General features: G+C 45.9%; 1 pseudogene; it reads left to right on the top strand.

Moving 5' to 3' along the window:
* The first annotated feature begins 727 nt into the window (after window positions 1-727).
* On the top strand, window positions 728-2928 carry LOC119917688 (annotated as a pseudogene).
* Window positions 2929-8330: the final 5402 nt, after the last annotated feature.

Below are 8330 nucleotides of genomic sequence, written 5' to 3'. Positions count from 1 at the left end.
CCTTCTATCTGCCCTTCGGGTCACAGTGACCCACCGAGATTGGCTTTCCTCCTACCTTGCCACATGACATTCACTTCGCCCTTCTATATGCCCTCCGGGTCACTGTGACCCACCGAGATTCGCTTTCCATATCTGTCCTCTACGGTTCCCTTTTCAACGTGTACTATCTGCCCTTCGGCTCACAGTGACCCACCGAGATTCACTTTCCCTCCTACGTTGCCACATGTCATGTTATCTGCCCTTCTATCTGCCCTTCGGGTCACAGTGACCCACCGAGATTCGCTTTCCCTCCTACGTTGCCACATGTCATTCACTTCGCCCTTGTATATGCCCTCTGGGTCACTCTGACCCACCGAGATTCGCTTTCCTCCTTCTATCTGCCCTTCGGGTCACAGTGACCCACCGAGATTCGCTTTCCCTATCTGTCCTCTACGGTTCCCTTTTCAACGTGTACTATCTGCCCTCCGGGTCACTGTGACCCACCGAGATTTGCTTTCCCTCCTACGTTGCCACCTGTCATTCGCTTTCCCCTTCTATCTGCCCTCCGGGTCACTGTGACCCACCGAGATTCGCTTTCCCTATCTTTCCTCTGCGTATCCCGTATTCCTACCCTGTCATTCCCCTTGGGTCACATTGTCCCATCGTTGACCGTACCTGGCAAAGTATGTGACACTACTAACCGATAACCGGTTCAAATGGAGGTCACAGACCCGCCGAGCCCGGAACGATGGCCTCTTCTATACGTGGGCAGGATATCTCTGTGGGAGAGTGGGATGACGATGATGATGAATACGTGTCAGACACAGACTATGATTATGAAGATGAAGAGGAATACGAACTATACGAAGACGGTCAGGAAGAAGAAGAAGAAGAAGAAGGAAACGAAGAAGAAGAAAAAGATGTTGATGAACAAGATGAACAACAAGTACACGAACACGATCAAGTACAAGAACATGAACAAGATGAACAACAAGATCAAGAACAAGAAGCACCACCCGAACAACCCCGCGACCTAATGTCAAAGAACCAAACTCTTCTCTGGCGCACACATCATGTATCTCAACAGGTGAAAAGTACGCAACGGAGCCCGATACCCAGCGCACCCTCGGGGCCTACCCCGTACACGGTGTCCCTGGTGCGCGATATAGCTTCGGCTTTCGGCTTGTTTTTCACGCACGCAGTAGAGAAGCTCGTACTGGAGATGACCTACCTCAAGGCTGAACGCACGGGCTACGGGCAACGGAACGCTTGGTGGAAGGCGGGCATGGGCGAGACCGAGCTGCGCGCATACATGGGATTGCTCTTCCTGGCCAGAGTGTACAGGGGAGGCCGCGGCCAGCCTCTGGGACACTGAAAGCGGTCGCTCGATATTCCGCGCCACCATGCCCCTCAAGGCGTTTTACGCGTACTCGAAGCTGCTGCGCTTCGACGATCGCGAGACGAGAGCCCAGAGACGTGCCTCGGACAAACTGGCCGCGGTTAGAGAGCTGTGGGACAGGTGGGCGGAGAGGCTGCCCTACCTGTACAACCCGGGACCCGATGTTACCGTGGACGAACAGCTGGTTCCCTTCAGAGGTACTACCGAGCACAAAAAAACCCATCTCACACTATATGTCTTTCGTTCTCTCTGTCTTTCTTTCTGTCTTTCTTTCTCTCTCTGTCTTTCTTTCTGTCTTTCTTTCTCTCTCTGTCTTTCTTTCTGTCTTTCTTTCCTTCAGAGGTATTGTGTCTTTCTTTCTGTCTTCCCCCCCTCTGTAACCATTATCCGCTATGCCCAGAGATATGTAACACATCTGTCTCCATCTTCCCTCCCCTGTCTCTCAGGACGTTGTCCCTTCAGACAATACATGCCCAACAAACCCGCAAAGTACGGAATCAAGTCTTGGGTTGCCTGCGATGCGAAATCGAGCTACGCGTGGAAGATGCAGGTCTACGTGGGCAAGAAGGAGCTGCCCACCGGGGACTCGCACGCGGCAGCCCTACCGCGCTCCGAGAAAAACCAAGGCGCCCGCGTGGTACTGGAACTCACCGAGGGGCTCTCCGGACCGCGCAACGTAACCTGCGACAACTTCTTCACCTCTTACGAGCTCGGACAGCGGCTCCTGGAGAGAGGTCTGACCATGCTCGGAACCGTAAGGAAGAACAAACCCGAACTGCCGCCTGCGCTGTTCGCCACCAAGGGCAGACCCATCTTCTCGTCCCAGTTCGCGTTCACCGGAGCCACAGCCAAGAGCACCACGCTGGTCTCGTACGTGCCCAAGAAAAACAAGAACGTGTTGATCATGACCACGCTGCCTTGGCGCTCGCACTCGCAAACCCGAGATTGCTCTGCCTCCGCGTCGTATTCCGGACTCAGCGAGCGCTCCGATCGGAAACCTAACCTGGTACTCAAGTACAACAGCACCAAGGGCGGAGTGGACAACCTGGACAAGGTCATCGCCACGTACAGCTGCAGGAGAATGACCTCGCGCTGGCCCATGGTCATCTTTCACAACATATGCGTACAATGCTTACGTGATATGGCGAGAGACGAACCTTGCGTGGCTGTCTGGTAATCGAAACAAGCGCAGGTTGTTCCTGGAGCAGCTGGGCAAGGCGCTCGTGACCCCGCTCATAGAGAAGAGGCGGGGGATGCCTCGAGCCGAGGCTTCGGCCTCGCTGGTCAGAACCCTTAGAATAGGGGGTAGCGGTGACCGCGATCCGGGATCTCCTTCTTCGCAACCGCAACCCACTCGCCGAGGGTCACGTGACCACCCCACCCAGGACATCCCGGCTTCGCTAGCCCCCCCGAAACCGAACGCTAGCAAAAGGAAGAGGTGTCAGATATGTCCCCCTAAAAAAGACAGTAAAACCTACACAACCTGCCAAGGCTGCAGCAAGTACGTGAGCAAGAGCTGCGCGCTCCCGTATTGCCCCGCGTGCGTGTAGGCGCGTGCGTGGACAAAATGTACAGAGACAGCGGGAGGGTTAACTAAATTTCACTTGCTTGTTTTAAAATAATGTATGAGGAGTGCCCTCACATCCTGTCTGGACTGGTCCCACAGATGTTTCTTGCTGGAATAGTTTCATTTTGTGCAACTGCATATGAACGCATTTCCACGCGCATCTTTCTGTGGCCCGTCTGCGTTTCTCAAATGTAATAAAGAGCTGTATTTCACTCTAACACTGTTCAGACACAGACTGGCAAGCAACCAAGACTGGGACAGACCAAGAGCTGCGCTGCTTAGCTGGTTAACAGGACAGACAGACAGAGAGATTTACTGCAGCTGCACATAAGGCTAAGGGTGATATGCTGACATCAGACTTGGAGAGAAGAGAACTGACTGACTGCTGTTCCCGCACTTCACTCTCATTGAGTTTTTTTCTCTTCTCGTGGCTAGAAGGATAGTCCCTCTTCATCCTCTCATCAAAGTTGTAAACATTCACGTTCACCTTTGACTGGAAAGTGAGGCGGGCCCATCCAGCTCTGCGCTGGACTGTCACTGCATATGCCGGTATGTATATACTTTGTTACTTTCCACCACTGGTAATTGCTCTGCGTTAGCCTAACGTGACTCTCTAGGTGACACCAGCCTTTCTAATGTTCACTCTTTTCACCGACATCATCAGATTTTCTTTGGCTTGACTGGCTTCAGCACATAAACCTTTATTGTTGTTTTTAGAGTCTGTGCTGGGAGCCGTTGTTTTGTGGTGTTAATGGACTGCATTTCGTTAGCTGCAGTGTTGTTGCTGTAGTCGGAGAGAGGCTTGGGAGCGCGCACAGAGCTACATCCCAATCCAGTGCCTTCACATTAAAAGCAGAATACTGGCTGTTCCAAGCAACAGAGGAAACAGGCGTGTGCTTCATTTCTAAGGCTACAGCCCACTGACAATAAGGCAGTGAAAATTAGATTAGATTTATTAATAAGTGATTTCATTGAAAACCCCTTAAGATTCTTAAAGAAGTGGTATTCTGCTTTTTAGCTTTTTCCATCTCCTTTATTGAGTTATATACCTTTTTTGTGCATGTAATAGGTTTGCAAAATGAAAAAGCCCAAAGTCCAGCCCAAACACTCCCACAGAAAACTCTGCCTGAAAATAGTTTGTTTGTAGTCCAGCCATTTCCCTTTCATCCCTGTGATGACACATCATAATGCTCGTCTACGTCCACCTGCTGCCTCCCCTCTCCTTTCCAAACATTAGCTACCCTCCAGTCAGTCAATGGACAGAAAGTTGTTACTGTGATGTAGAGACAGAGCTCAGTTATAATTTTATGGATGAAAGATACTTTTGTTACAAATTAATAACTCACCACTCTGAAACTGTTGCTCCAGTCTATGTTGCTAAGCTGGAAAGGGGATATACAGCTGAACCAAAGCCGTGTTTACCGGATTCTCAGGAGCCGCCCTTCTCTGCTTCTGATTGATGATTAAATAGGAACTGCATGCATCTCCCAACAAAGATCACGTAGAGGCAAGATGTATCACTCCATAGCTAAAACGAAGCCTTCAACACAGGGTGGAAAGAGGAGATGCAGCAATGTACAGTATGACAAAAATATGGTGTTTCTGAAAATAAAACCTTGTAAACCCGTTCTGGTACAACCACTTAATAAGATGATGAACCTGAAAATGAGTATTGTACCACCTCTTTAATACTAGTCCAGGCCCTCTTCATCTCCATGCATTCATCATGCATAATTAGTTCCCTGTTGTTGACTGTGCAGTTGATGTGGCTGCTTTGACATACAGTATGTTGGTGTTAGGTATAAGTTGTCTTGGCCATTCAAATTAAAATGAAATTCGAGGCATAGTTTTTCGTTGATGAAATTAACAGTGGCTCCACCGTCTATCTTGATCACAAAGCTGTCACAGATTTTGATTGATGTTAAATGTCCAGCATACTATTTTAATTTTACTGTATCTGCGGTTATATATTCCACTGTGTCGGCAAGATAAAAGGGTTGTTTTTTTTCTTGGTTTGTCTTTTCTTTGTAGCTGATGGTTCTGGGCTTCCTCTGTCAAGTCTTTATGGATTGTGGACTTGTGCATAAAGGCCTCATAAATCTGGTGAACCCACAAGTACTTGCCAGTTTTACAGTGGGACAACCCTGATCTTCCAAAGATTTAGTGGGAATGCATTGTGATGGACAATATTTGGATTTCACCTCAAACTGTACCATGCTTGATGGACCTTAGGAAGAGGTGGAGTGAGTCCTATCCAGAGCCTCTAGCATAGCATCAAAGTACTAACAACTTTCACTTTTATTTTTTGTGAAAAAGTACCAACAGAACAACACAGTGCATAATTGCTTTTCAAAAATATACTTTAATACAGACATTTTATAACCAGCGTGCATGTCCTGTAAACCCATGTAAATCAAACTCAAGACAAATGTACTCTTGACACAAAAAACAGAACAAGTCTTGACATGCCTACAACACAACAAACAAATGGAGCGGCTTGAAATTCAGGGCTGGAAGGTCAGAAATAGGAGCTTTATCCCATCTATACATGTTGGAAGTGCTCCCTTCCCTTATCAGCATGCATGTAATCTGTGTACCACAAAGTAACAGTGGCAGGTTTGTTGATTTATATCCTGTCTGATCTTCAAGGTGAAGTCCCTACTTCCAAAAGCCCCTACACACCTACTGTATCTTTGCCTGTAGATGGGGTGTGGTTTGTGTGTGTGTGTGTGTGTGTGTGTGTGTGTGTGTCAGTAATGGGGAGGCTTGGGAAAGGTTAAATTGATTGGTAGTGACTGGCGAAGACAGTGTGTGTGAACACTTAAACAGAAAATCTGGATTTTGTTGACACACGAGTAGATAGTATGAGTTGCTGACCCATTATGATTTTGGTGCGTGGATATTATCTTGAGCAGGCAGTGCTGTGGTTCCAGAGAGACATGGCACTGAAATTCAGAAATGAGCAACCAAACACATTTGTTTTAGATTTCTGCAGCTGGATCCTTTCCTTATACTTCACAGTATCTTGGAACTGTTTTGTTTGTTCATATATACCTGTGTGTTACTACACACTGAAAGCTGGAAGCCTGGAACATGATGTGATGACATCGTGCTTGGAGCATTTACATATTGTTGTTGGCTGGCTGTGTGATGCTGCTCATTTTTGAATAAAGCCCCTGGCTCACTGGGAGATCTGCAACCACAAGACTGGTTGCCTGAGCTCATTTACGTACATTAATTTACCATAAAAGATCTGAACAATCACTGTGAAAAGTAATGTAGGACATTTATGACAAGACACTTGTTATTTGACTTTACTGCAGAGGTCAGAGTACAAGCCATTCGAACCATAGTTCATGGTTTTGGACTTTTAAGCTTGGCCTTTGCTTGTCTATTGAAAAGCAGTTGAAAACAATTTCCCACACTGGTAGATGTACACACAATACAGATTTTGCATTTTACAACAGCGCCAAAAGACATGTCTGGGGAAAAAACTTTAGGTTTAAATATTTTACTCTGCTAAGTTTTTGCTATTTATGCTTTTACACATTTTGTTTATACAGTTTAGTGTTGATATTGAACATTTAATCAAGTGGTAATCTCCAAATGCCAATTAATAATTTGTTGTCAAAGAATTGCCAAATCAAGCTGGCAAATACACAACCACTACCAAATAACACTGATATGGCAAATTTCTTGGCAAACAGTTGCCTACTTGCATTCACATAGACATGGAGGAATATTAGCATTCATTTGAAATCATGTTTCTGGCCACCTCATTAATGTATGTCTGAAAGTCATCACAATGAATTTGGCACAGATGCATCAATACTAAATGTTACTCCTACCAGACTGGGCAAACGTGATTGGAACACACACTCAGTACATTGCAAACGGACAGCATACTTTTTTTTTTTTTTTTACCATAGTGAAACACTGTGCAGCATAGAGAATACAACAGTGTTTTGACAAATATCCAGCAATAATGAACAAACATGCACCACAAAGTCAATTAGAGGACGTTTTAACACTCACTGCTACATCTACTGCAGTTAGCGCTTAAGTATTCAAACTGTGACCGTATTTCATTTTAATATTGCTGTTGACTTCTGCTTATGATGGTAATTGTCATTGCTTTTGTACATGGCTGCTTAACAACGCCTCTCTTGTGCTAGGATATTTATTGACTGCTTCATCACAGTGCCTGTTGAGTATTTATCATAATACTGCAATTTGTGTGTGTGTGTGTGTGTGTGTGTGTGTGTGTGTATGTGCATGCATGTGTGGTGTGTATATATACAATATGTGCTCATAGGCGCCGATTTATGTTATAGCCCCTGGGTGCCCAAATGACCACGGTGTTGATTGTCACAAAACAACTTTTATTGCACTTGCTTTAGTAATTACCCTGATGTAGGCGACTGTTGTCTGTCGGACGTAAACACAAACCGCAAAGAAATGAGACACTGCTCTACTGCAAATTATAACAGGCTACACCACACCTGCACACAGTCTTGAGGGGATAGTATTTACATACACATTGGCCACAACATAAGACTACTCGCTGGTGTGTGTCAATATTACAAGAAAAAAATACCTAGACATATGAATACCATAACTTGGTATTCACCACACAGTCACAAGTTAACCCTAATCTTTCAGTTCAACTAAAAGAAATATAGCTACACAAACAATTCAACTATGAATTTTACTCAAATCCATTCACAACAAATTTTGAGATGACAAGCCTAGCCTACACAGTGGCCTATTGTAAAAGATAGAAAGAAAAAAACATTTGCTCACACTTGCCACTCACCACTGGCTACAGGCTATTTCCAAAGAAGGACTGTGTTTTCTCTCACAGCAGTGTGTCTGATGACCTCATCAGCTATGGCATCCAGGTTTCTGCTCCTTCCAGGGTTTTTCCGTTCAATACTTTAAGGTAAGTCTTCCTTGCCCCATCGTGGGGCGTAGATAAGTTTTAGGACAGTGCAAGAGGTCACAGGAACGGTGAGTCCAAGTCTGATTGATCTGGTGAGTTTTGACTGCGGGGTCCTCAGTGGCTCTCCCTTGTTGTCCCATCAGGAAATCCAGAGCATCACAAAAAGTTGTCAGGCAAACACACCCTTGTTTAGATATGTCATTGAACATATTACGATGAAGTGTCAGCCTGCCTTTATCCAGATCATCTCCATGGAACTCCGTAATGCTCTCATGGTCACCCTTTACCCTCAAAAAATCCTCGATATTGCACGTGTTTGAATGCAGAGTGAATGAAGCTGCAATACAAAGATGTTGTTGCAGTGTCCATTACCTGGTAAAATTGCTGTCTGTGATGGTGCACCTCCAGTCAACATGGGGTTTTTCTTGGCCTTGGCAGAGCTG

Source organism: Micropterus salmoides, unplaced genomic scaffold (assembly GCF_014851395.1).
Source record: "Micropterus salmoides isolate LMB-PRFRI ecotype aquatic unplaced genomic scaffold, ASM1485139v1 Ms_hic_scaffold_22, whole genome shotgun sequence".
NCBI classification, from domain to species: Eukaryota; Metazoa; Chordata; class Actinopteri; order Centrarchiformes; family Centrarchidae; genus Micropterus; species Micropterus salmoides.
Note: the sequence above shows the minus strand (reverse complement) of the source record. Positions and strands in the feature narration are given on the sequence as shown.